Genomic DNA, 26,973 nt, shown 5'->3' with positions numbered 1-26,973 from the left:
ACTGGGGTCCTGGCTAGCAGAATCCTAGTGAGACAGTAAAAACACACTGACACACATTCACAAACAGGCCAAAAATGGGGGTAACCATGCTAGAAAGAGGCTATTTTCTCACAACACTCACCCAGAGTCTCTTTCTGTCTCCTGTTTGCTTCCCTTTTCGATGTGCCATGATATAGAAGAACAACATTTGCTCCCATGGACTTCAGGTCCCATAATGCACTCTTGGTAGTCGGTAAGACCTGTAATCTTCTGTCCATTGCTTCCTATGGGAAAAGTCTGGTTGTTCCTTTATACTGGATTCTCTCCTCCAGGAACTTTGAGAGACTCGAACTGCACACACCTTTGACCTCTCTTGTGCAGCCCAGCCATGTGACTCCATCCTGGGCTTGCTGCTGCCTGCAACTGCTTATAAGCTGCCATTTCCTGAAGCTCCTCGTCATGCATTGGAGTTCAATTCCTTTGTGTACCAGACCCCTTGTTGGATTTTGTTACAGTCCTGTTCCTGAGCTGCTTCAGCCTGAACCTGCTCTCTTTTTCTCTGCCCTGTTCCTGCTTGTTTCAGCCAGAGCCTGCTCCGTGTTTCTCAGCCCTGTTCCTTTTTGTTTCAGCCAGAGTCTGCTCCCTGTTTTCCAGTCTTGTTCCTGCCTTGTTTCAACCTGAATCTGCTCTCTGTTTTCCCAGTCCTGTTCCTGCTTGTTCCAGCCAGTGTCTGCTCCCTGTTTCTTAGCCTTGTTCCCGTTGGATTCTGCTAGAGATTGCTTTCAATTTCCCAGCCCTGTTCCTGCTTGTTCCAGCTCTCTGTTTCCCAGTCCTGTTCTTGCTTGATCCAGTCAGAGCCTGCTCTCTGTTTCCCAGTCCTGTTCTTGCTTATTCCAGCCAGAGCCTGCCCTCTGTTTTCCAGTCCTATTCCTGCCTTTGCTTCAGCCTGAGCCTGTTCCCTGTTCCTGCCTTTACCTCTTAGTTTGTTCTTTCTGTTTCTGTTTCCTCTTGGGTTATCGTGTCTGGTCAGTATACAATCAGTCCTCAGTGAGTATAAGTGTTTTCCTTTGTATTGGGGTTGGCTCCGGGTTTCCAGGAGGCAATTCCAGCCCCCATCCTTTGTCTAGTGTTTGGTTATAGTCTTTAGTGCCTAACAGTGACAGTGTGCTATTACTGTTTTCCAGGAATTGCCACTGTGTTTCCAGCTGGACCCACAAGGGCTTGTCTCATGTATGTAAGTACAATCCTTGTTTGTGCCCTAAGAGTCCAGAGACAGAATCACTTCTGCTGCCTCCTTTCTATGAGGATTGTGGGGTGACTATCTGTAAGAGTAATCTGCACAGAGGCATTGACGTTCCCTGTTGCTGTGGGGAGTTCTGAGCCTTACCCCGTGTACAACCTTAGTGGTAATCCCAGTGTGTTTGTCCATTGCTGATTCGTTCCCTGTTTGTTCACACTAAAGTTGCTCTGCCTTCACTATCTGTTTTCTGTGCCTTACCATAGCTCTCCTTTCCCAGTGTATGCCTTTAGCTGCTCTTCTGCTTTGGTACACTACCTCCTTGGAAGATATTCTGTGACCTCTAGGGGAGGCCCCTATCAGAGTCCTGACAGACCTGCCCGGAACCGTGACAGAATGCACAACCCAAAAATGTCAAGCTCCCCAGGCAGTAAAGGCACACACAGACCTAAGATGTTTTCCTATCATGTTAAGACACCCCTTTCTAAACCTATAGATTCTCTGAAGATCTCTAAAAAAAGACCTTAGTTTCAAGGATGGACTTGTTAATGAAAATCAAAGATTGCAAATTCAGTACTACATTGTGTAGCTTGCTGATCCATCGATGTTCAACTATTATCATATCTGTGATTATGACCCCAATCCCTGTTTGTAGAAGAATTACAAAGAAATAATGAGGAGTTTCTGGAGATTCTATTGCCTCAAACAGAGGAGAATATCCCTAACAGTGAAAGTGCTTTTGCTACCTCTGCACAAGCTCTTACTCACAAGAAAAACTGGTTAATTCCTTGCCTCATGCTAGGGCACCACAAGTTCACTTCCAGGACTCTAATATAACAAATAACCCTGACACTGTCCAAGAAGCCACCCTAAGAGTCCCCTTGTTTTCTGATGTGTGCTTTAGCCCATCTAGCTCAGTTTCTCAGAATTTAAAGTGCAGTGCTGTCTTTTATAAAGACCTATCAATCCCTCAGAGCTTTCAAGTCAGCAGGCTGGACCATGTACCAAAGGGATCAGTAAAGACTGTGGGATTCCTTAGTTCAACTCAAACGGCCTGTGCTCTTCCCAAACTGGATGATAATACACCAGTCTCAGTCCCTAAAAGCTCTGCTAAACCCTTTTCTATTGTGAGTGAGTTTGATAACAATATGGACATACACACACTAAAAGAACAGTTCTGGCAGATTAAAAGGCAGATATTGGACTTCTATGATGAATATGTTGTTACATACTCAATAAATCTTGCACGTCTGCGCTTTTCATCAACGCATTTTTCACTGTTTCCAGAACCAGACATTCTGTCTATCTATAAGTTAGAAGAAGAAACAAAGCAGCTGATGGAAACTACTACAAAGCAATTTGAAAACTTAATAAAAGAAAATTATCACCAGCTTTGGCTCAAAGAACATTATGCTACTTCATTTGCCTCTCCAAAGACTACTATAGAGCAGACTGTCCATTCTATTAATTACAGTCAAAAGACAGCTCTATTGACAAATCTATCAGCCTCTTCTTCAGACTCTCTCTCAGCTAGTAGTACTCCAGAGAGTATCCCGGCACAGTTGAATGACTCTCTGACATCTCTGGGAGATGAGACACCTCTGGATTCAAAGGATGAAACAGAGTCATCAGTAGAAAGCGTCTCAGCCCCTCTACCAGAACAAATAAAGCTAAAGAAAGAAGAGAGTTCTGATGCAGACTCAAATAGCTGCACTGTAAGAAACCAAGATATGACTTTATTGGAAATAAAGGGCAAGTTGTGCAAAAGTGTTGAAGAATCTGAATCTAGTGATGACAGTGTTTCCTGCTCTGCGGTGAACAAATCTGCAGATAGTGTTGTTCAAATTATGCACATACCAGACTTTTCAGATTGTGGGGGAACTCCTGCCCTTTCAAACGATATCATAGAATTTTCAGATAATGAAGAGACAGTTCCTGTTTCGAATGAATTAATGGATTTTTCTGACCGTGAAGAAATACCTGCAGTTACTAAGAATGTGATAGACTTCTCAGAAAGTCTAAAGATCTCTTCTTTGTCAAAGCAAACCATGGAGATTCCAGACAAGGAAGAAAGCAAGCAATCTGATACTGAATAGCATGTCATAAGAAATGATAGCCTTCTCCTAGAACTGGACACAGTTTCAGCCTCAATCACTGATCCTGACTTGCTGTTCCGTGCCACTGTGTTTCCGTTAATGAAGAACAGATCTTTGATCTACTGGTGTCTGATCTTGATGTAAAACCAGCCACACCAATGCCACCTGCTATGTCCCTGAAATTAAAGACTCCTGAAAACCACCAATCTGAAACAGAAGCTTAAGTACTGAAGGATGTAATGTCTCCCACTAATACTAAAGACTTAAATCTGAAACTTGTATTTGAAGATCTGATCATAAGTACAGTACTCAGTGTTTTATTGCAAGAAGCCATCATCAATTCAAAGGCTAGAACTGAAAATTTAGATAACAAAACAAAGACAACTTCTGAAGGGATTCCAGTTCTATTTCTTCCCAGAGAACAACCTTTCAGTGTTAAGAAAGTCGCAGGTTAGCGACCAGTGGTAGTAACACCTTGCAAAGAAACCAGTACTGATACCATGAATACACCACAGAGCTCTTGCAATGCAGTAATCCCAGTCTTGTCTGAAGTTCACCCTAAAGAGTTAGCTTGTGGACCTCTATATTGTCAGCTGTTAATCCAGTTTCTACAGACTTACACCAGTTACCCATGTCTCTCAAGTCTCTATGCTTTGCAAGCCTCAGACCACAATCAATGCAAATACTGCTGCAGAAACAGACATATCATGCTTAACGGAAGGTGTTACAGACCTGGCTGTTACTAATATACCAATTACCTCCTCCAAAGAAGAAAATACTGAACAGGAAACTAATGTCCTAAAGAGTACCGTTCATAATGCCATTCCAGATCTCCTCGCTCCTGGATCTACTTCACCAGAAACCAAATCCATGCACTCCTCCCATGTCAATCGAACAATCAAGAGGAAAGACAACAGAGCCCATATGGGTATTAATACATGTCTTTCTCATTGAATGATTCACCTGTGGCAGGACTGTAAACTTATCAACCAAGGTTGGCGTTGGATTTTCTTGCTGTGGCTTTTTCTCTTCAGCTTTCTTCAGCCAAAGGATTGCTTTTTCTTCTTTAGCAGAATGGTGGGGGAGGTATACTGTTACAACTCTGTCGTCCCATCTATAGGATGTGCTGTAAACGGACCATCTGTAGCCTGGGAATCACCATTAACACTCACCCAGAGCCCCTTTCTGACTTTCGATATGGCATGCTATAGAAGAACTGCATTTGCTCCCATGGACTTCAGGTCCCATTGCCTAGTAGTCGGTAAGACCCGTAATCTTCTGTTCATTGCTTCCTAAGGCAAAAGTCCAGTTGTTCCTTTATACTGGATTCTCTCCTCCGGGACTTGAGAGAGACTGGAACTGCACACACCTTTGACCTCTCTTGTGCAGCCCAGCCATGTTACTCCGCCATAGGCTTGCTGCTGCCTGGAACTGCTTATAAGCTGCCATTTCCTGAAGCTCCTCATCGTGCATTGGAGTTCGATTCCTTTGTGTACCAGACCCCTTGTTGAATTGTGTTCCAGTCCTGTTCCTGTTCTGCTTCAGCCTGAACCGGCTCTCATTTTCTCTGCCCTGTTCGTGTTTGTTTCAGCCATAGTCTACTCCCTGTTTCTCAGCCCTGTTCCTGTTTGTTTCAGCCTGAGCCTGCTCCCTGTTTTCCAGTCTTGTTCCTGCCTTGTTTCAGCCTGAACCTGCTCTCTGTTTTCTCAGTCTTGTTCCTGCTTCTTCCTTCCAGAGTCTGCTCCCTGTTTCTTAGCCTTGTTCTTGTTTTGTTCAGCCACAGCCTGCTTTCTGTTTCCCAGCCCTGTTCCTGCTTGTTCCAGCTCTCTGTTTCACAGTCCTGTTCTTGCTTGTTTCAGTCAGAGCCTGCTCTCTGTGTCCTAGTCCTGTCCTTGCTTGATACAGCCAGAGCCTGCTCTCTGTTTTCCAGTCCTGTTCCTCCCTTTGCTTCAGCCTGAGACTGTTCGCTGTTCCTGCCTTTGCCTCCTAGTTTGTTCCTTCTGTTTCTCTTTCCTCTTGGGTTATCGTGTCTGGTAAGTGTACTATCAGTCCTCACCTGTATATAAGTGTTTTCCTTTGTACTGGGGTTGGCTCCGGGTTTCCAGGAGGCAATACCAGCCCCCATCCTTTGTCTCGTGTTTGGTTGTAGTCTTTAGTGCCTAACAGTGACAGTGTGCTATTGCTGTTTTCCAGGAATTGCCACTGTGTTTCCAGCTGGACCCACAAGGCCTTGTCTCAGGTATGTAAGTACAATCCTTGTTTTTGCCCTAAGAGTCCAGAGACAGAATCACTTCTGCTGCCTCCTTTCTATGGGGCTTGCGGGGTGACCATCTGTAAGAGTAATCTGCACAGAGGCATTAACGTTCCCTGTTGCTGTGGGAAGTTCTGAGCCTTACCCTGTGTACAACCTTAGTGGTAACCCCAGTGTGTTTGTCCATTACTGATATGTTCCCTTTTTGTCCACACTAAGGGTGCTCTGCCTTCACTATCTGTTTTCTGTGCCTTACCATAGCTGTCCTTTCCCCGTGTATGCCTTTAGCTGCTCTTCTGCTTCGGTACACTACCTCCTTGGGAGATATACTTGACCTCAAGGGGTGGCCCTATCAGAGTCCTGACGTAGCCGCCCGAAACCGTGACACATTGAGGAGAAATAATTTCTTTCCCTTACACAGAACCTATGTCTACCCTTATAGACTCTCAAAGATGATGAAGGGGGAAGTGGTCACATGTGCAAAATGCGGGCTGCAGAGACCATCAGATATACATATGTTCATGGAGTGCCCAGCAGTATACTGTTTCTGGGAAGAGGTGTGTAAAACCATCTTGAGTATTCTGAAACAGGAAATTTCTGTAAGACTTACCCTAATAATCTTTGGCCTACTCGAGAAAGGTGATGTTAGGAGCAGAGATGTGAGAAATATGCTCTTCTACATAATACTTGTGGGTAGAAGGGAAGTTTGCCACAAATGGATGTCAGCGTTGCCCCCCATGCACATTGAATGGCTTAACACTCTTTTTAAAACATATAAAATGGGCATGGCGGTGGTAATCTCTATAAAAAAGAAAAAACCATGGGCACCGTTGGTTGAATGCAGGGAATATTACAGACAAGCGCATTAATTGGGCCAAGATACTACATTGTAGTCCAATGATTATACACCGTTCTTCTTTCCTCCTCTAGTGATGGGTGCCTGTCCAGGAGGTTAAGTGAGAGAGACTCTGTCCCCCCGGCAGTAGTCCCCCCCATACCTGAGAGGGCTCAACAGGGTACGGTATGGAGATGGCTTAGAGTGTGAGGTGTATGATGACAAAAATTTTGACAAAATAAATTTTACAAAGTTTACCTTCGGACAGTCTTTTTCTTCAAGATTTTTCTTCTGGATGAAGTCACCAATCCGATCCAACCTCCCTGTAGCCCTCTTCGGACGCGCTTCACAGGAGACCTCGGTGAAGAATTCTACTGTCGGACTTAAAAGATTTTTCAGGGCGGAAATCTTCGTCCGGGCCAAACTTGAATTTGGATCCGACGTCTCTGGAGCCTTCCTCGGATATGCTGTGCAGGAAGTCGTGGTCAATTTTTTACATTCGGACTTTGTCACTTTTTTGGAGTTTTTCCATCCGACATTGGCCGACCCTCCACAGCAAGCCAACTTTGAGTTGACGTTCTCAGGTTGAGAGCTCCTGGTGAAATCCTGGAAGTCTGAGGGTCGGGAGCTTTTTAGGGGGATGAAGCTGCAAGTCAGGCCAGGTTGCGGTTGAGGTAAGCCGGCTTGACTTACGACGTTGGGTTTGTCGCTATATGGGGCTTTTTTCTATATGTTCTCCAAACATCTCCAAACTTCTGGATCTTCTTCCAGAAGGTCTTTGAAGGTTTTTTAGGAGACCACAGCTAACCCTAAGGTTCCAGAAGTTCTGAATTGCTCCTTGAGTGTTAGGACTCCCAGGATGCACCTGGCTTAAACTTCAAAATGACCACTGGATAGTGGTCAGCTGGTCATTTCCTTCAGGATTTTATGCAGTGGACTCTGGCTAGCTAGTTTTTACCTGTAGCAAGCAGGGAGTACCTTCTTAAACCAGTTGAAACCAGGCAAAGTCCTTTTTATGGTGACGCCCAAGTGTGCAGCTGGTGCAGTCCTTCAGAGTGCAGTGTCCAAGTGCAGGTCAACGGTCCAGCAGGGCAGTCCTTCTTCTTCTGACATTGTTCCTTGTAGGGATCTGAGGTGTGGATGCAGCTCTGCCAAATTCACACTTGCTCCTGGGGTGAAAAAACAGGGGGGGCAACTGTCCAATCAAAAGCAGGGCACCATTCTCTTGGATGCCCACTTCCTGGGAAGTGTGGCAAAAAAAAACAATCCTAGGGAGCAACATTCTTTAAAAATCCAAAATGGCAGAAACTAAATTTAGGAGGTTAGGTCCAGCTGAGTCCCCCCACTGATGATGCTAAAAATCCTTAACACACCCCTTTCCTGCCCTCTCCTAATCTAATAAAAAAGGCATCTGGTTGTCTGGGTTTGTGGGAAATGGGGGAGGTCCTGAGCTGCTCCAAATGTTATTCCCTCCTTTGAAGGCCAGTTTGGCTGCTCTCCACCCATCCTGGTTTCACCATCTGCTAAGGCAGATCTCCTGACCCAGGCACTGTCTTTGTCTTCAGCCCAGGCCATTTCACACCTCATCAAGGCAGCCTGGCCAGGCTGCCAGGGGCTGGCCAATTAGAGAAGGGCACTACAGAGCCAAAGTAGGCAACTTTCAGGTAGAGTTCTAAAACTCTTTTCCCTGAACTAATGATATAAATTCAACAATGGCAAGTTGTTGGATTCAGTATAGCAATAAGTTTGACACGAAACTTGACATATTTAGCTCATTGGTGGACTTTATTAATTTAAAATAAAGTCTCCCTATTTTAGCCTTTGTAGCCTATTCACTACTGTGAGGAAAAAATTAATCTGGCTATTTTTCCTCACCAGGGGAGGAAAAATGTCTGTCTACCTTTCACTTTTATATTATCATTTACACTACTGTTTCCCACATGATCAACCTGTCTTCATGGGATGATGACGGATTCCATCACATATGTGGGCATGGAAGAATATATTGGAATATTATTATATGTGCTGGGTATACAGTCCATGTTTTACCACAGACAGGATTGTCTAAACATTGATTGGTGGGTCATACATACCCTAATCCATTGCTCAATGTCATTTGTCGTGTCCAATTGCTAAAGCAATGAAGGACATGACAGGTAGACCTATAGTAATTTTTCACAATGTGCATTTCCATTCCATTGATGTAGAATTATTAATCTTGGTGAATTGCACATGTTTATTGGTGAAGGTTCATAAACTAACTGTTGACATGCATCAGGGAGTGACCTGCAGAATTGTGGGAATCATATGTAAGGGTGTACAATGGAATTTGTGTTTGCATGAAAAAAGGCACATTGATGTGCCTTCACACTGAGAAACGGATTAAACAGCCTCCCCAGGTAATGGAATTTCCCTGAGATTCAACATTCAATGGACTATTGCCTTTCACTTATACAATGTTAAAATGGAGTTGTCACTAGTACCAACCACAGCTGTGATTTGCCTAGGCATAGCCGATTCATTGTGCTGTGGATATTTGTTGGCAAATCTCCCAGACACTTTGAGCAGATTGTCTCCAGTGTACTTTTCTGTGCGATGTGTTTTATATAGCGAAGTTACATTAGTACTACTTTCATGATACTATTTTGACAATGTACATATTAGGAAGTTACAATTGAGAAGTTACTACAGTGTGACACATGTTGTTCCATATCACCTCTTCCAGCTACTGTGTGCAACATAGCTGTAATTGCTTTGTTTTTTTTTAGGAATATCTAGAAATTATTTGCCATGGTTTGATTGTTTTTTTTTCAACTTTATTTATGATTTTGTGAAAAAGACATATACAACCAAACTTCATGAGGTACAGTCTATATGTATTCAGAGATGTTTGCCACCACACAGTGCAATTACACACGTGCATCTTTAAGTACAACATGTAGCACCTGGTCCAGAGAGCAAACCATTGAACTAGGATATGTACCTCTTCTAGATGGAGCATGGAAGTTGTGGACATGTAATCAAATAATACTGATACAATGGCAATTTGCACAGGTAGGGGTGACACAACATGATTTGAGGTGGTGCAGATGAGTTTAGTAGGGGATGCGGCATACCAGGGTGCCTACCCTCTCATCTATGATGCACTGGAAGCTGCATTAGTGGAAGGAGAAGGGGGCAGGTTGTGGGAGTGTAGGTATGATCATAGGGGGCACCATATGTCACTGGGGCAGGAGCATGGTGGCATTAGGTCCCAATATGCGTCTAATTGTGCCTGGCAATATATGGTGTCATGCAACCAGGCAGTGCCTGTGGGGACAGGGCAACTTCCCCAGTGCATGGCCACTCACAATTTTGCTAGCAGAAATAGCATAGCTATAAGTCCTCTACTGTCAATAGGTACTTCCCTAACATGGCCCAGTAGCGCCACCAGTGGTGTTAGGGAGTGGTGGCATCTGTTACTTCCTGTATGATACAAAAAACCTCCTCCCAGAATGATGTTATTGGTGGACATAACTATGCCACATGCAGGAAAGAGGCCTGCGCTTGTCCGCATTTAATGCTTTTTGCAACGGGGACTAGTCCTATTTTAAATAACTGTAAGGGGTATTGGTAGAGATGGTACAAGAATTTAAAGAAAATGAGGTGTAATCTGTAGTTGGAGGGAAGGTGTTCCAGTTGACTACAGCAGTAACTCCACTGTCCATCAATAAGTGTAGTTGAGAGGTCCTTGCTCCATTTAGCTTGGGCCCTAGATGTAGAGAGAGGGGCGGAAGCTTTGGTGGAGGTGTAGAGATGGGTGATCAATCACCGTGGTGACGGGGATGTGAGAACGATTTCTAGGGGCGGCAGTGAGGGTTGTGCAGATGGGAAGGTGGAGTGTAGGGTGCGACATAGTGCCCGCAGTTGGTAGTACGTCAGTGTGTCCAAAAAGGTATGGCGCATGCCTTCTACCTCAGGCAGTGTTGCAATGAAGTGGCCATCAGGATACAAGTCTGCAAATGTAAGAATATTGGTGGTCATTACAACCCTGGCGGTCGGTGTTATAGCGGCGGTAAGAGTGCCAACAGGCCGGCGGTAAAAAATTTGCAATTCCGACCGTGGCGGAAACCGCCAACAAATACAGCCACTTTAACACTCCGACCGCCACAGCGGTACAGACAAACAGCGCGGCGGTCACCGCCAACAGACAGGCTGGAGACAATCTACCACCCACACTATTATGACAGGCCAATCCGCCACCCTTTCCAGGGCGGATTCACCGCAGATAAAAACACAGCGGAAACAGGAATCCCGAAGGGAAAATGCTCACCTCTACACACCCCACGATGAACGAGGACGCCATGGACCCGGAACTCCAAATCCTACCTGCAATAGTCTTCCTGCTCCTCTACCAGGAGCACGAACGCCGGCAGCGAAGACCACAGTGAGTACTGCACCTACGACACAGGGGAAGGAGGAGGCAAAAAACAGGGACACACACACGCAACACCCCCACCCTCACCCACTACAACACACACACACTAATGCATATAAATACATCACAGTTACACCCTCCAAACCCCCCGAAAGAATGCAAAGACAATAGAAAATCAGTGTAACCATTGTAATATATTAAAAGCAAGTAGGTAGAAATATATATATACACCATGTACATAATATATACCAAGCATAGTAGTCCAGGTAGTGCTCTAAGAGAGTCTGTGGAACACTGGGATCACACGGTATGGGCGAGGCCCACACAAGATCCTCAACCATGACGGAGAGAACACTGCAGGGGCATCAGACAGCAACTAAACAGGCACCTCAGGGGGAGGGAAAGGGGGGGGCACCTCAGCCGCTTGAGTGCATGACGCCAAATCCACGAGCCCACTGTTCCATCCTGGGGAGTGAAAACCGACAGTCTCACAAGTCTGTACAGTGGGTGGTTTGCCCACTGTTCAATACTGGGGAGTGCAATGCCACAGTCTCTCAAGTCTCTACAGTGGGTGGGTTGCCCACTGTTCAATCCTGGGGAGGGCAAAGCCACAGTCTCTCAAGTCTCTACAGTGGGTGGGTTGCCCACTGTTCAATCCTGGGGAGTGCAAACCACAGTCTCTCAAGTCTCTACAGTGGGTAGGTTGCCCACTGTTCCATCCTGGGGAGTGCAAAGCCACAGTCTCTCAAGTCTCTACAGTGGGTTGTTTGCCCACTGTTCAATCCTGGGGAGTGCAAAGCCACAGTCTCACAAGTGGATGACAGTCTCCACTGGTTCTGGAGGGGGCATGGTGCCCAGAGTGTTTCATCCTGCCAAGGACTGAGGTAGTGGATGTCAATCTCCACTGGTTCTGGAGGGGGCATGGTGCCCAGAGTGCTTCATCCTGCCAAGGACTGAGGTAGTGGATGTCAATTCCCACTGGTTCTGGAGGGGGCATGGTGCCCAGAGTGCTTCATCCTGCCAAGGACTGAGGTAGTGGATGTCAATCTCCACTGGCTCTTGAGGGGGCTTGGTGCCCAGAGTGCTTCATCCTGCTAAGTACAGAGGTAGTGGATGACAGTCTCCACTGGTTCTGGAGGGGGCATGGTGCCCAGAGTGCATCATTAACCACGTGACGGACTCAGCTGCGTCAGTGCCCTTGCCGCTCATGGGCCAGCGGTGCTTGAGATGGCAGTGCCCTGTGCAGCGGTGCTTGACATGGCAGTGCCCTGTTCAGCGGTGCGTGAGACGCCGGTGCCCTGGTCAGCGGTGATTGAGACGGCGGTGCCCTGTTCATCGGTGATTGAGATGGCGGTGCCCTGTTCAGCGGTGATTGAGATGGCGGTGCCCTGTTCAGCGGTGCTTGAAATGGCGGTGCCCTGTTCAGCGGTGATTGAGACGGCGGTGCCCTGTGCAGCGGTGCTTGAGATGGCAGTCTCTATTGCAGGGTCTCAGCTGCTGGCGGTCCTTCATGGCCCAGCGGGGCTTTTGCTGGCGGTCCTTCTTGGCCCAGTGGGGCTTTTGCTGGCGGTCCTTCATGGCCCAGCGGGGCATTTGCTGGCTGTGGCCTCCTAGGCAGCTGGGCTGGTGCTGGCGGTGGCCTCCTGGGCAGCTGTACTGTTGCTGGCGATGGCCTCCTGGGCAGCTGGGCTGGTGCTGGCCTCCTGGGCAGGTGGGCTGGTGCTGGCGGTGGCCTCCTGGGCAGCTGGGCTGGTGCTGGCGGTGGCCTCCTGGGCAGGTGGGCTGGTGCTGGCGGTGGCCTCCTGGGCAGGTCGGCTGGTGCTGGCCTCCTGGGCACGTGGACTGGTGCTGACGGTGGCCTCCTGGGCAGGTGGGCCGGTGCTGGCGGTCCTGTCCTGGGCAGCTGGGCTTGTGCTTGAGGTGGGCTCCAGGGCATCTGGGATGATGGCAGTCTTCTCCGCTGTGCTGCTCTTCCCAGACTTGCAGGGTTTCTTGTGGTCCTTCCCCACCTTGGAAGGTGTCACAGCTGACTCCACACTACCACCGGGGCCGCTGGGAGCGGCTTTGGTGGCTGGAGTCTTCCCCCTCTCCCGCCGGGCACTGGCCAACTTCTGATGCTTCACAGGTGGGGGACTGCCTGTGCTGTGGCTCCGTGCTACACTGGCTGCCCTGGTGGCCGGTGCACTCAAGATTCCGGTGACTACTGGCACCACTGGTCCCGGAGATGTTGTGCCTGAGGTGCTACTCCGGGACCTATGAGACGGACGGGGTGGGGGAGGTGTGGGAAAGAGGTCCTGTCCGGTGACGTTGGGTAGGGGTCCTGCAGGGGTATAAAAGGATGGTTATGACATCTGTGTGTGTCATGGTGTGCAATGGGTGGTTGACCGTGTACCCCAGTGCTTGCATTCCTTTGTGGGACCCTGGGTGTTTAGGGGGTTGTATGGGTATGTGCAGTGGGCATGCTTTAGTGATGTGTGTCCATGCTTTGTTGTTGCATGCAGGCCTTGGTGTTGGGATGGGTGGTTTGTGATGTTGGTACATATGTGAGGAGTTGGGGTGCTGGGGGTGAGGGTGGGGGTATGTGCTGGCATGCAGGTAGGGTGGGGGATGTAATAATTAAGATTTGTCTTACCAGAGTCCATTCCTCCAGCTACTCCTGCGAGGCACTCAGGATGCAGAATCACCAAGACCTGCTCCTCCCATGTTGTTAGTTGTGGGGGAGGAGGTGGGGGTCCGCCGCCAGTCCGCTGAACCGCCAGGTGGTGTCTTGAGACCACAGAACGCACCTTCCCCCGTAGGTCGTTCTACCTCTTCCTGATGTCCTCCCGATTTCTTGGGTGCTGTCCCACTGCGTTGACCCTGTCCACTATTCTTCGCCATAGCTCCATCTTCCTTGCAATTGAGGTGTGCTGCACCTGTGCTCCGAATAGCTGTGGCTCAACCCGGACGATTTCCTCCACCATGACCCTTAGCTCCTCCTCTGAGAACCTGGGGTGTTTTTGCCGTGCCATGGGGTGGTGTAGGTGATGTGTGGGGTGGAGTGTGTGGTGGTAAGTGTGCTGATATGTAGTGGGGTGTTGTGTGAGGTGCGTGGAAGTTCTGTGGGTGATGGTGTTGTGTGCCTGTGGATGCTGTTGTTCTTGTTGGTGCTGTCTCTCTCTGGCTTTCTTTCGGAATTTTTGGTTGTAGGGGTTTGTGGGTGATGTGGGTGTGTGTTTTATATTGTAATGGGTGTGTGTATGTGTATCAGGTGTGTGTATTTTGAATTGTCCAATGTGGCTGTGTTTTGTAGATGTGTGTGTATTTTGAGCGCGGCCGTGTGTACCGCCAATAGAATACTGCGGTTGAAAGACCGCCGCATGGATTCGTGTGTCGTGATAGTGTTGGCGTATTTCTGTTGGCGTGATGGTGGCAGTTTTGTTATCACCAGTTTATCACTGACCATTGGTGTGGCGGACTTGTGTGGGTGTCTGACTTTTGGCGGATTCCGAACTGTGGGTCATAATAGCTGTGGCGGAATTCTGCGGCCGCGGCGGTGTGTTGGCGGTCTTCTGCACGGCGGTAAGCGGCTTTTACCGCCAATGTTGTAATGAGGGCCATAGTGCTTAAATGTTTGCGCTTTGGTACCGGGTTTTTGTAGAGGCAGAATTCTTGGGTTATTAAACAGGGGGATGGATGGCGCATACAGTATGGGCAAGCCAGCTTGTTTTCGCAACCCTTCCCATGCCAAGCGAACACAAGAGACTGTGTCAATAATGACTTTCTATGGACAGAAGATTGCGTCTCAAAAGGGCATGTCGCTGCCCTATCCACCTCGATAGCAGTGTGTGGCTGAAACTGGGTGGGGTGTACCCAGAAGTGCAAGTACTGAACTTGTTCACAGTATGCGTATAAAGTCATGTCTGGCTCACCCAGTTCTCCCCTGTCCGACAGTAACGTGAGAAGTTCCCAGGATGCCTGATGCTGTCTGCCCGCCCAGACCAGGGTTATCAGGTTAGATCTTAAGCGTTTGAAAAAAGCAGCAGTCAGGGGGATAGGGATGTTAAGAAAAAGGTAAAGGAATTTGGGGAGGACCACCATCTTTGCTATTAAGTTATAGCCTGTGAGAGAGAGTGGCAGACGGGTTCATAGTGGTATCCTATCCTCTAGTCAGGTCATATCTCTTCTGTAATTTGCTTGCCACAAGGTGGCAACATTGTGGCTAAGCCAAATACCCAGATATCGGACCGGCTCCGCGGCCCATTGAAGGGGGAACTCGGAGGGGAATGGCTGGGTTTCATCTGTGAGAGGAAACAGCACTGATTTCCCTCAGTTGATCTGAATACTCGAGTGGTGACCAAATTGAATCACCTCTTGTAGCAGAGGAGTCAGATTTTCTTGTGGGTTAAGGTATAGAGCACAATATCATGGGTGTATATTGAACCCACCAGAGCTCTGGAGGTGAGGCCTATGCCCCTGTGAGCGTGGTGTTGCTGAAGTTGTGCTGCCAGAGGCCCCATTGTAATGGCAAATAGGAGGGGTGACAGCGTACAGCCCTGTCTTGTTCCTGAGTAATTGGGAAGCAGCCCAAGGTGAATGGGAGGGGCAACAGCGGACAGCTCTGTCTTGTTCCCCGAGTAATTCGGGTAGGGATCTGAGATGAACCTAGTCATGCGCACTCTGGCCAGTGGGAGTGTGTACAATAGGTGAATCTGTTTTATGAATAATGGACAGAAGCCTATTTGGGCTAGAAGAGGTAAGACCATTCTAGTGTATTGAACGCCTTGGTGGCATCCTGTAGGGCTGCTGTTGCCGGGATATAGGGAGCAAGATGGTGCATAATTGCAAAATTAGTACAGAGATTATGAGAGGTGGACCTTTCTCGGTATAAAACCGGCCTGATCTGGCCGTATTATTTTTGGTAGGAGTGGTAGTAATCAATTGGCTAGCACCTTGGCGTATATTTTATTAATGAGGGAGAGTGGCCAGTAGGAGTCACACTGTGATGCTGGCTTGCCCGGCTTAAGTAAGGTGACTATCATAGCTTCACATAGTGAAGCATGGAGACAGCCTGTATTTAGGGAATCCTGATACATGGCCAGGAGGAGTGGGGCCATCATGGGGCCAAATTCTTAATAGAATGAAGTTGTGGGGCTGTTAGCGCCTGTTGCTTTATCAACTGAGAGGTCCACAATTACCTGTGTGATTGCCTCGATTGTGATAGGGCCCTCGAGATAAGCACAATGGGCGCGGTCTACCCACACCAATTATATTGTGTCAAAATAGTCTGTGAGTTCTGGACCACCTAGCACAGAGGTCTCTTGGTATACTTGGGCATAAATTGAGGAAATTATTTGTGCCACTTCGGGTGTGGTGGATACTAAATTATCGTCTGAATTGAAAAGTTCAGCAATATAGGAGGAGGCTGGGCTGGGGAGTAGTAATCTAGCTAGAGTTCTGCCCAGGCGGTCGCCCTCCCCAGATCTTTGCACTTGAGCGTCCTTATGTAAGTAATGAGTGTCCCAGATAGCCTCTTCCTGAAATTCTATTAATTTTGAGGTAACGTCAGCCAACAGATCAGGACTTTTTGAATGAAAATAGTGAGTCTCAAGGATTTGGATCTCTTGTTCCTGATTGGCCAGTGACCTTTGTATGGATTTCAAGATCCTGGCTTGCTTGGCAATACAGGCACCTCTTATGACCACCTTAAAATCCTCCCACAGCGTGGAGTGAGATTCAAAAGAGTACACATTGAGGGCGAAGAACACTGCAATCTCCTTCTGGATCTCTTCGCGGAATACAGTGTCTCGTAAAGCACTCATAGGTAGGCTCTAGGAAAGGGCTGTCGCACAGAATGAGGGAGCTGAAGCTCCAGCCAGACAGGTGCATAGTCAGACTGAGTATTAGGAAGATGAGTGACCCCAGCTGACCATGACCTTACCTCTGGAAATACTATCCAAAAATCCATACAGGACCATGAGCCATGGTGAAATACATTACCCTCGCGTGCGTGCGGATGTGTAAGTCTCCAAACATCCAGTAGCTGATTATCTTGCATAATCATGTAGAGCATTTTTGATGCATGAGGAAGAAGATCCTTGGAGCTACAAGATCTGTCCAGCCGGTTCGCCAATACGGCATTGAAGTCGCCACCCCAGATGAGGGCCCATGGACCAAGACCCTGTATCTTGGACCAGAGCATGAAGTAAATTTTGGATTATCAACATTTGGTCCGTACATGGCTGCCAGTGTAACAGGATGTCCACCTAGTGATCCCGAAATGAGCACGTATCTGCCCTCTGGGTCAATCATGGTATGAGATCCTTGCCAGGCAAGCCCCCTGCGTGAAAAGATCATGAATCTTCTGGCATAGTTTGAGTATGTTGAGGAGTAAGCTGTGTCCCACCCCCTGGCTTGCAGATGGGGAGATTTGGGGTCAGTCAGATGTGTTTCTTGTAAGAAACAAATATCGATTTTATGTCTATGCAAATACCAGTGTATGAGGTGAGCTTTCCTGGCATCATTAAGGCCTCACACATTCCAGGTTAAGCACTTCAGGGTGGCCATAGCGATGGAGCACGTGCTATCCTGGAGACCATGGACACCTGAGCTATGGGTTGTGATGTGGTGTCGCACGTTGTGCATGGTATAAACCTAATCATGTACCTCAACGAGAAAGACAAAAACAAGCAAGCAAAATACAGAACTGTACAACAAGCCCACCTACACCAACCCCCAAACTTGGTTGAGATAGAATACCCACTCCCACCCTGCCTTCCCCATGTCCTCAAAAAGAAAATACCATTGGAACCATCCCTTGGGGCGAATAATCACCAGGCTTTAGCCCAACCTAATGGCTGGGTGGCCAGACCTAGGATGAGAGGCCATACCTGAATATGACACAGGAGTAGAATAGACACGGTACACATGCAAACTATTGGAAGTGGGGGGCAGCTCAGATGGCTAAATCGTTGTCAATTACGGAGGCATGCTCGGAAGCCCCAGGAGATCCTCCCAGTTGACAGCGTTTCTTGGTTGTGAGTTTAGCAAAGTTCAGAGCAGACCTGGCATCTGTGAAAAAGTGTGGTTTGTCATTGATGGAGATTTTGAGCCTGGCGGGATATAGTAGAGCGTATTATAGTTCTGCCTTCTGCAAGAGTTTTTGCACTGTTGTAAATTCACAATGGGCAGCCTGCATGTTCTGAGTAAAGTCAGGGAAAAATGATATGTCATTGCTGTGATGTTGCATCAAGCCTTCTTCACGGGCCAATTGTAGAACCGTATCTCTGTCCCGGTAATTCAAGAGTTTAGCGATTATCTGTCTGGCTAGCGCACCCGAGGGTGGCTGAGGGCCAAGAGATCAACTGGCCCATTCCACAATAAACACTGGTGACAAATCATCACCAAACAGGCTTTGCAACATAGTTTTAACAAAGTCCTCCATTTTCCATAGATAGGTGGACTCAGAGACACCTGTGATGCAAAGGTTGCAACTTCAGAACCTGTCCTCCAAGTCCTTGTTCTTGGCCTTGATGATGTTGAGTACCTTGTCCATTTTAATAGGTGTTCCTTGGACTCAGACTGTTGGTCTTCAATGTCAGGTATCCGGTTTTCCAGGCGGTCCAGTCTAGATTTGTGAGTGTCTACCTGCAGCTTGACCTGGTGGAGGTGAGCAGAAAGGAGGTCCAATTTTATCATAAATGGTCTTGAGACTGCTTTTCACATCAAGGAGTATTTCCTTGAGGTCAAGCTCACCCGAGTCCTCATCCTCCTGTAGATTAATAGCAGCTCCATAGTTTTTTTCACCCTCTGTGTGCCAGATACGTTTTTTGCCCTCAAATGTGAGCTTTGCCTGCTTGGTGTTTGTCTTGCTAATGATCCAAGCTGGCTAGTGTGGTCTGTGAAAATTGTCCAGCTTCCTCGGACGCCTCTGATCTGCACCAACCCAGGGCGCAGGGAGATGTTCTGCCCATGCCAGGTATGGTTATCTGCCAAATGGCCCAAGTGCTTTATCCGGGAGGGACCCACCTCACCCCACCTCACCCCACCACCTCGTCCTCGGCAGGGGACATGAGGAGGTCCCCACATCTATCACAGGTAGAGGATGGACACTGCTATCATAGGGGGGCACCTAACCAAGTGCCCACATGGGCCGGCATCTCCACAGCTCGTATGTCCTGATGGCCTCTCGAACTGTACGGCAGAGGCGGCCTTCCGGGGAATGAGGCCCAACCCTGGTAACAACAGGTGTCTTCCCAGCGACCAGAAAAGGCTCCCTCACAGATCCATGGAGGGGGCAGCACAGGTCACACAGTGCTTACCAGGCCTCCTCCCCTCAGGCCCTAGGCCCCCCGCTCCTTCCGGGTCCAGCCGCCTCCACCTCAGGAGCCGCTATAGTGTGCAGGGAGTCCAATTGTCGCCATTAGGTTCCTCTGAGCTGAGCGTTGTCTTCTCTCTCTCCCTGACTTTTGGAAGCGCAGCAGTATGCAGGCCTTACGCCATGCAGCCGGCCTGTTCCCTGGTGTCTCTCTGCCTCAGGCTGCACCGCGGGGCTGGTCGCTCCACGTGTCCTTCTCCACTGGCACGTAGACCTAGCCACATGCCGGACCACCGCTCAGGTGGTATGTCTCTCTGGGTGGCCCCCTCAGGTGCATGCCAGTCCAGGAACTGAACACCTTGCCAGGCTGTGCCCAGACCTAGCCCAGCCCAACTATCCCCAGGCAACCTGTGACCGGCGGCAGCCCCCTCGCATTTTTGCTGCAGCTACAAGGCACTGTGTCTCATGTGTGTTGGCTTTGGATCCGCTGTGAGATTGGATTTCTAAAGGATTATGTCTGCCGGCCTGCGGAGCCCTTTAAAGAGCTGCTGTCTTGTGGCCCGGGGAGACCAAACCCTTCATAGCTGTATTAGTTAACCATCATTTCATCATGATGTGGTATGAGGTATATGAACATTTGCTGATTGCATGCCCTTGTGTGAAATCAGTAGGAATAAATTTGGCATTGCCATATCATTTGATGACTACATGTTACTGGAGTATGATACAAGAGCCAAACTATTCAATGTAACAAAATGTCCTTCATGATATATGGTTATTGTGATTGCCCAGCTTCACTCATGCAATTGGAGTTGTCTATGAATCTGTTTTTACAATGTGCAACTGTCTACAGTTCATTTAGCATACATGCATGTGACCTTGCAAATTTTGAAGCCACTTTGGTAGACAGTGTAGCTGGGCTCTACTGTACACTATAGTAATGTTCTGTGATCCTTACTGTTGGTGAAGTGTGTTCTGGCACATGCAAGAAACCTATTTGTAGTTGTCATTTCAGCATCATCCCAGGCAAGCTCAGGAGACAGGGCTGACATCGGTGGAGAATCAGCTGGCCACAGTACCTCCGGTTGTGACACTACAGACACAAAGGGACGCAGTGGCCCAGAGGATGAGGGAAGTGCCACGGAGGACACTGACTCTACATTGTCGTTGTCTGAGTCCAACTCCAGTGGACACTCCCTAGTGGTGGCGGACATAAAGCACAAATTCCATCTCCACCCACCCTGTTGCTCACCACCCAGTTGGCCGGGCCTGCTCACTCAAGAGGGGAGGCGTCACGTTCACTCCAGCCACCTCAACCCCTGCCCCTGTTCCCCCTGCCGCCCTAATTGATGAGACTATTGATCTCCTGAGAGACATCTCTGTGGGTCAGACAGCACTACTGAATGCCATCCAGGTACAGGGCAGCCATGTGAAACAGATGGTTGCCTACCTGGAAGGCATCCACAGTTCTTTGCCTGCCCTAAAGAGATCTTTTCAGGCTCTGACCTCCTCCCTTCCACCCATCCCATAATTCTACCACACCACCTGCCTATCCCCATCCAATTTCCCTATTCCCATGCCTGCCCTAAACACACTCAAACATAAGCATGCACACACGTCAACAGCCCAAAGCAGCACATGTAAACAAAAACACCACAATACACACGTGCACAACCTCTTAACAGTCACTCACCACACTCACAACCACCACCACCACCCCCACCATACCCCCAGACACCACAGCCACAGTCACAGACCCAGCCACCATACCCCTGGACACAATGACCACACTAACAGACACATCCACCACTCCCACCATACCCCCAGATACCACACCCACACAAACAGACACATCACCCATTCCTAGCATACTCAACACATCCACCTCACGCACCACAAAGAAACACAAACACCCACACTCATCTACACAACAGACATCTATAAAACACAAATATCATACCCCAGACACACAGACATCAGCACCAATAACACACATACTCACACCTAGCACTTCCACTTCCTCAACCACCCAACCCATAATCCCTCCTGGACACCGTACCCATTCCCCTAAAGAAAATGTAATATTTGCCTTTACCCCTATGGAAAATAACATCTCCCACAGCCAAAGGGACCACAGCCACACCCCAAACCATCCCTTCCACACTCAAGTCCTCCCCTGTGACACATTATCCCCCCACTGAACGCAGCCTCACCCCCCTCAAAAAAAAAAGGACACCCGTCCCAAAGTCAGGCCCACCCCTCCCAAAACCAAACCCACCCATCCCAAAACAGACCCCACCCTTCCCGAAGGACATCATGGAGGAGTCCAGGCTGCCCACTAGATACCTCTTCCTGGTGAGGTGCCCATTGAAGTGTTCTGAGAGGCAGGTTTAGTGGCACAGCAGTGTGCTGGTCCACCTATTGGAATGGTCATTGGCCTTTAACACATGTTTATTTGTTTCAAATTAAAGAGAAGTTGGCAGTTTTCTTACACACTAGTCCTGCCATTACTGTGTTACCATTTTGTGGTTCAAGGATACTTTGACATGTATGACTGCAGTTGTGTTTGTTCCTCCCTGACTGATGATCCATTTGATTTGGTTGGTATGAACTGACCGTGGAACCAGTGCATGAGTCACCCAGGACAAGGAGAAATGTTCAATGGATGGATATGTGGGATGTAGACTTATTGGAGCTCCCATTTCATTGGGTGAAGTTTCATTTGGTAAGTATTTCATCTTGAATTGGCCAATGTCAACATCAATTGGGTGTCCTTTCTCCCTATGATGTAGGTTGGACATGTTTTAATGTATACAAGCTAGAAATGTGTTTGCCTACACATGTAGGGTGTTCAATTGTCATACCTTGATATACATTTAAATGGAGATGTGTTCATTTTCATGTGTGTACCTTACGCCTATTTTAACTAAATTGGAGATCCATGCTGTTACTGTTGTATTTGCTTTCATGGCTTGCACTTAGAAATTTCTCACATGTGCATGGCACTTGATTATACTATTGATTGCCCCTGATATACATCAAGCCACAGTTTCTGTGCATATAGTGGTTGTGAGGGATGTGCAAAGTGGTATGTAGCCCAGGGCACCAGTCTTCCAGGGTGTCCTCCTGGTAGACGCATACCTATTCTGCAGGGATTCTTTACATTGTGATCTTTGAATGTTTCTCATACTGATTATTTTGCATCCCATTTACCCTGCAATATCTTGAAATGTGGGTGATGTATGGAAGTTCATAACACAGGTTTAGCAGAGAAGGTGTGGTTCAGTTTCATGACAAATCCATACAAATGTATCTCTTATATATTACAACAGGTCAAGGCATGTGAAGAATGTGAGGGTGTCACGTATATATGTAGGTGGGATATTGATGATGAGTTGCTGTTGTGTGACATACTGTTATAGACACATCACTGTCCCTGAATATTGGTTGTGCACACATTTAAAATTGTGTATGGTGTACCTGTGCAGTGTCAGTGTCCTGGCCAAAGAGGGCATCATAGGCTTGTGATTAGGTAATACATTGAGTAAAACTCCAAACAGGGGTACACAAAATATGTTTGGCTCAAGTACACCATGCCAGGTCCATGACGGGGTATCAATTTGCTTTGGAGTTGTTGGTAACAGGTAAGTGTTTGGCTTATCGTTGGTTGTGTCCACAACGGGATCGGTTTTAGCCATCATCTAGCAGCACAAGCAGTGGAAGTGTGTGAGCGTTCGGCTCCATGGTGGCACAGGACGTGTGAAGCTGAGTACAGGTGAGTTTCAGCCTTACATGCCTCCCTTTCTGCTAGCTCGGATGTGGTGGTTGGACCGCCACAGTCACATTCGGTCCGGCAGTTGCACTGGTGGTCTATGCCCTTATAAACTAATTGGCCTATCTTACCAATGCAGTGGTCTAGATTTGCTGCTGGTGTGGGTGGGACTGCGACAATCATTTGTCAATGTAACCACATGCATCATAATACGGTGGTCAAACCGCCAACACTGCGGTGGTGTGACTGTTACTCCTATCAGTTTCGTATTTTCTATATTTTTATCTGTTGAATTACTGCCTAGGTCAAATACAGATGGTTAATAGAGGATATGAATAGCTACCCCAGCCGTTCATGACAGATTGATTATGAGTTTCTGTTATGGGTTCAGAGCTGTATAACGTTTTATTGTGTTTAATTGCATTCAATATGAATCTTGGGTGACTCTGAGGCTCTGCTAATCAGAACCTCAGTGCTTATGCTCTCTCTGCCTTTAAAATTGTCACTATAGGCTAGTGACCATTTTCACCAATTCCAATTGGCACACTGGAACACTCTTATAATTCCCTAGTATATGGTACCTAGGTACCCAGGGTATTGGGGTTCCAGGAGACCCCTATGGGCTGCAGCATTTCTTTGCCAACCGTAGGGAGCTCAGACAATTCTTACACAGGACTGCCACTGCAGCCTGAGTGAAATAACATCCACGTTATTTCACAGCCATTTTACACTGCACTTAAGTAACTTATACGTCACCTATATGTCTAACCCTCACTTAGTGAAGGTTAGGTGCAAATTTACTAAATGTGAGGGCACCCTGGCACTAGCCAAGGTGCCCCCACACAGTTTAGGGCAATTTCCCCAGACTTTGTGAGTGCAGGGACACCATTACACACTTGTACTACACATAGGTTAATACCTATATGTAGCTTCACAATGGTAAATCCGAATATGGCCATGTAACATGTCTCAGATCATGGAATTGTCCCCCCATGCCAAATTTGGTATCGGGATGCCAATCCCATGTATCCCCAGGGCTCCAGCATTGACCCCGGGTACTGCCAAACCAGCTCTCTGGGGTTTTCACTGCAGCTACCGCTGCAGCCAACCCACAGACAGGCTTCTGCCCTCCTGGTCTGCGCAGCCCAGTACCAGGAAGGCAGAACAAAGAATTTCCTCTCAGAGAGGGTGTTACACCCTCTCCCTTTGCACATAGGTGTTAAGGGCTGGGGAGGAGTAGCCTCCCCCAGCCTCTGGAAATGCTTTGAAGGGCATAGATGGTGCCCTCCTTGCATAAGCCAGTCTACACCGGTTCAGGGATCCCCCAACCCCTGCTATGGCATGAAACTAGACAAAGGAAAGGGGAGTGACCACTCCCCCGTCTATCACCACCCCAGGGGTGGTGCCCAGAGCTCCTCCAGTGTGTCCCATACCTCTGCCATCTTGAATCCAGAGGTGTGAGGGCACAATGGAGGCCTCTGAGTGGCCAGTGCCAGCAGGTGATGTCAGAGACACCTCCTGATAGGTGCTTACCTGACTAGATGGCCAATCCTCTTCTGAGGGCTATTTAGGGTCTCTCCTGTGGGCTTTTCCTCAGATAACGAATGTAAGAGCTCACCAGAGTTCCTCTGCATCTCCTTCTCCAAATTCTGCCAAGGATCGACCGCTGACTGCTCCAGGACGCCTGCAAAACTGCAACAAAGTAGCAAGAAGACTACTAGTGACATTGTAGCGCCTAATCCTGCCGGCTTTCTCAACTGTTTCCTGGTGGTGCATGCTCTGGGGGCTGTCTGCCTTCACCCTGCACTAGAAGCCAAGAAGAAATCTCCTGTGGGTCGAAGGAATCTTCCCGCTCCTAACGCAGGCACCAAACATTCTGCTTCACCGGTCCACTGGGTCCCCTCTCATCGTGACGAGCGTGGTCCCTGGAACACAGGTGCTGCATCCAAGTGACCCCAACAGTCCAGTGGTCCATCTGTCCAACTTTGGTGGAGGTAAGTCCTTGCCTCCCCATGCCAGACAGTAATCCAGTGTACTGCGTGAACCGCAGCTGCTAGGGCTTCTGTGCACTTTTGCAAGGAATCCTTTGTGCACAGAACAGCCCAAGTCCCCAGCACTCCATCCTGCATTGCTCAACTCGCTAAGTTGACCACAAGCTTCATGGGACCCTCTTTTGTAGTGTTGAGATGACCGACGTGCTCAGTTTTCTTGAACCGTGTTCAAGTACTTCTGCGGGTGCTGCCTGCTTCTGCGTGGGCTCTCTGTGTTGCTGAGTGCCCCCTTTGTCTCCTCTGTCTCCTCGTCCAAGTGGCGACCTCCTGGTCCTTCCTGCGCCCGGGAACCCAAACCAGCCTGCGCCTTGGCCCAGTGTATGCCAAGACCCTCCAGGGTATAACAGGCTAGAGGAAGGGAGCACACACTCCAGGCCCTGCAGGGGACTCTGGAGCCTGGGTTCTCTGAGGCCCTGGGCCTCAGGCATGGGGCCCCAAACCAACCTGTAACCCAGGGCCCTGAGGACTCTTTACACGCCAGGAAACTCCCACCATGGTCTGCAGGACCCCGTTCCAGGCTATTTGCCATCCAGCAGGGCAGAGGACAAAGCCCAGGCAAGGGGTTCCCACCCTGGGTCCTGCCACAGGCATGGGGCCCAGGGCCCGACTGGGGCCCCTGAACACAAACCAGCAGAGGAAGCCTGTGCCTGGCCCAGTGTACGCCAAGGCCCTGCAGAGTGTGGCAGGCTGGAGAAAGGGAGCTCCCACACCAGGCTCTGGGATGCCAGTTAGCACTGTGGGAAGCCAGTTTTGGAGGAGAGACCCATTAGAAACGGCTGCAAGGCGGCCCCACACCCGGGCCCCCCAGGGTGGGGCGGGTCGGGCCAGGCCCTTGCGGCTCCCAGTCAGAGCAACGGACCCCCTTTCTGGTACTCCTTGCACACCAAGGGATGGAGGGGACCATCGGCAAGAACGCACCCGACCTCGTGGAGCCCTGGATGGATTTGAGGAAGCAAATGAGTCCCCATCAGGACATCCGGGGCAGCCTTGCCATTTAGACGCACCATAGGAACGCATGGGGTGCAACCAGATGACCCGAGTTGTCGGGCAACCAGATGGACAGCACGCAAGGGCGTAAATGCTGCCTAGGAGCCCTGGCTTCGGGGGGGTCAGAGGACAAAGACTGGTACGGGGGCTCTCGCCCTTGGGCTAGCCAGAGTCCTTGTCTGGGGCCTGGCCCCTGAACTCAAACCGAAAGGGGAAACCTCCCCGGGTCCGGTGGACTCCCAGGCCCAGGACCCTTGGGATACGGCAGGCTGGCGCAAGGGATCGCCCGCCCCAGGGCCCCTGAACCTGAACTGGTAGGGTAAGAGTCCCCGGGCCCCGTGGATTCCCAGTCCTTGGCCCCTCAGGGTACGGCAGGCTGGCGGAAGGAAGTGCCCATCCCAGAGCTCAGTGGGGGCCTGGGGCCCAGCTGGGGCTCTCTGAACACTGCCACGCAGGGGAAGCCTTCCGGGAGGGCCAGAGGACAAAGCCTAGGATGGGGGTTCCCAAACCAGGATCTGCCAGATACCTGGCCTGGGTCCCGGCCAGGGCCCCTGAACTCAAACCAGAAGGATAAGCCACCCTAGGCCCGGTGGACTCCCAGGCCTTGTCTGCTCAGTATACGGCAGGCTGGAGGAAGGGAGCACCTGCCCCACTGCCTGCCAAGGGCCTGGGATCCGGTTGTGGCTCTCTGAACACAGCAAACCTAAAATTTAGCTAAGAAAATCATGCTTTTCCCACATTTCTGGCTGGTATCACCTTGCCAGCACAAATGTTCTAACACCCAGCATTCCCCTCGGTCTCCCGAGTAAAATGATACCTCACTTGTGTAGGTGGGCCAAGTGCTTGCAACAGGGAATGGACAAAAAACGTGTAGAGCTTGATGGGATATCACAGTGAGTTGATAAGTGCAATTTTTCAAATGATTTTAGGCTGACACAGCCTTGGCACCCAGACAAGAGAGATAGTTTTCTGAGCTTCACAATTGTTTTCAGACCCATATCTATCGCTAACTGGAAGAAGGTTGAAAACACAAAAAATAGGAACAATTGGGT

Source organism: Pleurodeles waltl, chromosome 9, assembly GCF_031143425.1.
Source record: "Pleurodeles waltl isolate 20211129_DDA chromosome 9, aPleWal1.hap1.20221129, whole genome shotgun sequence".
Taxonomy (NCBI): domain Eukaryota; kingdom Metazoa; phylum Chordata; class Amphibia; order Caudata; family Salamandridae; genus Pleurodeles; species Pleurodeles waltl.
The sequence above is the reverse complement of the archived record's forward strand: the minus strand, read 5'-3'. Positions refer to the sequence as shown.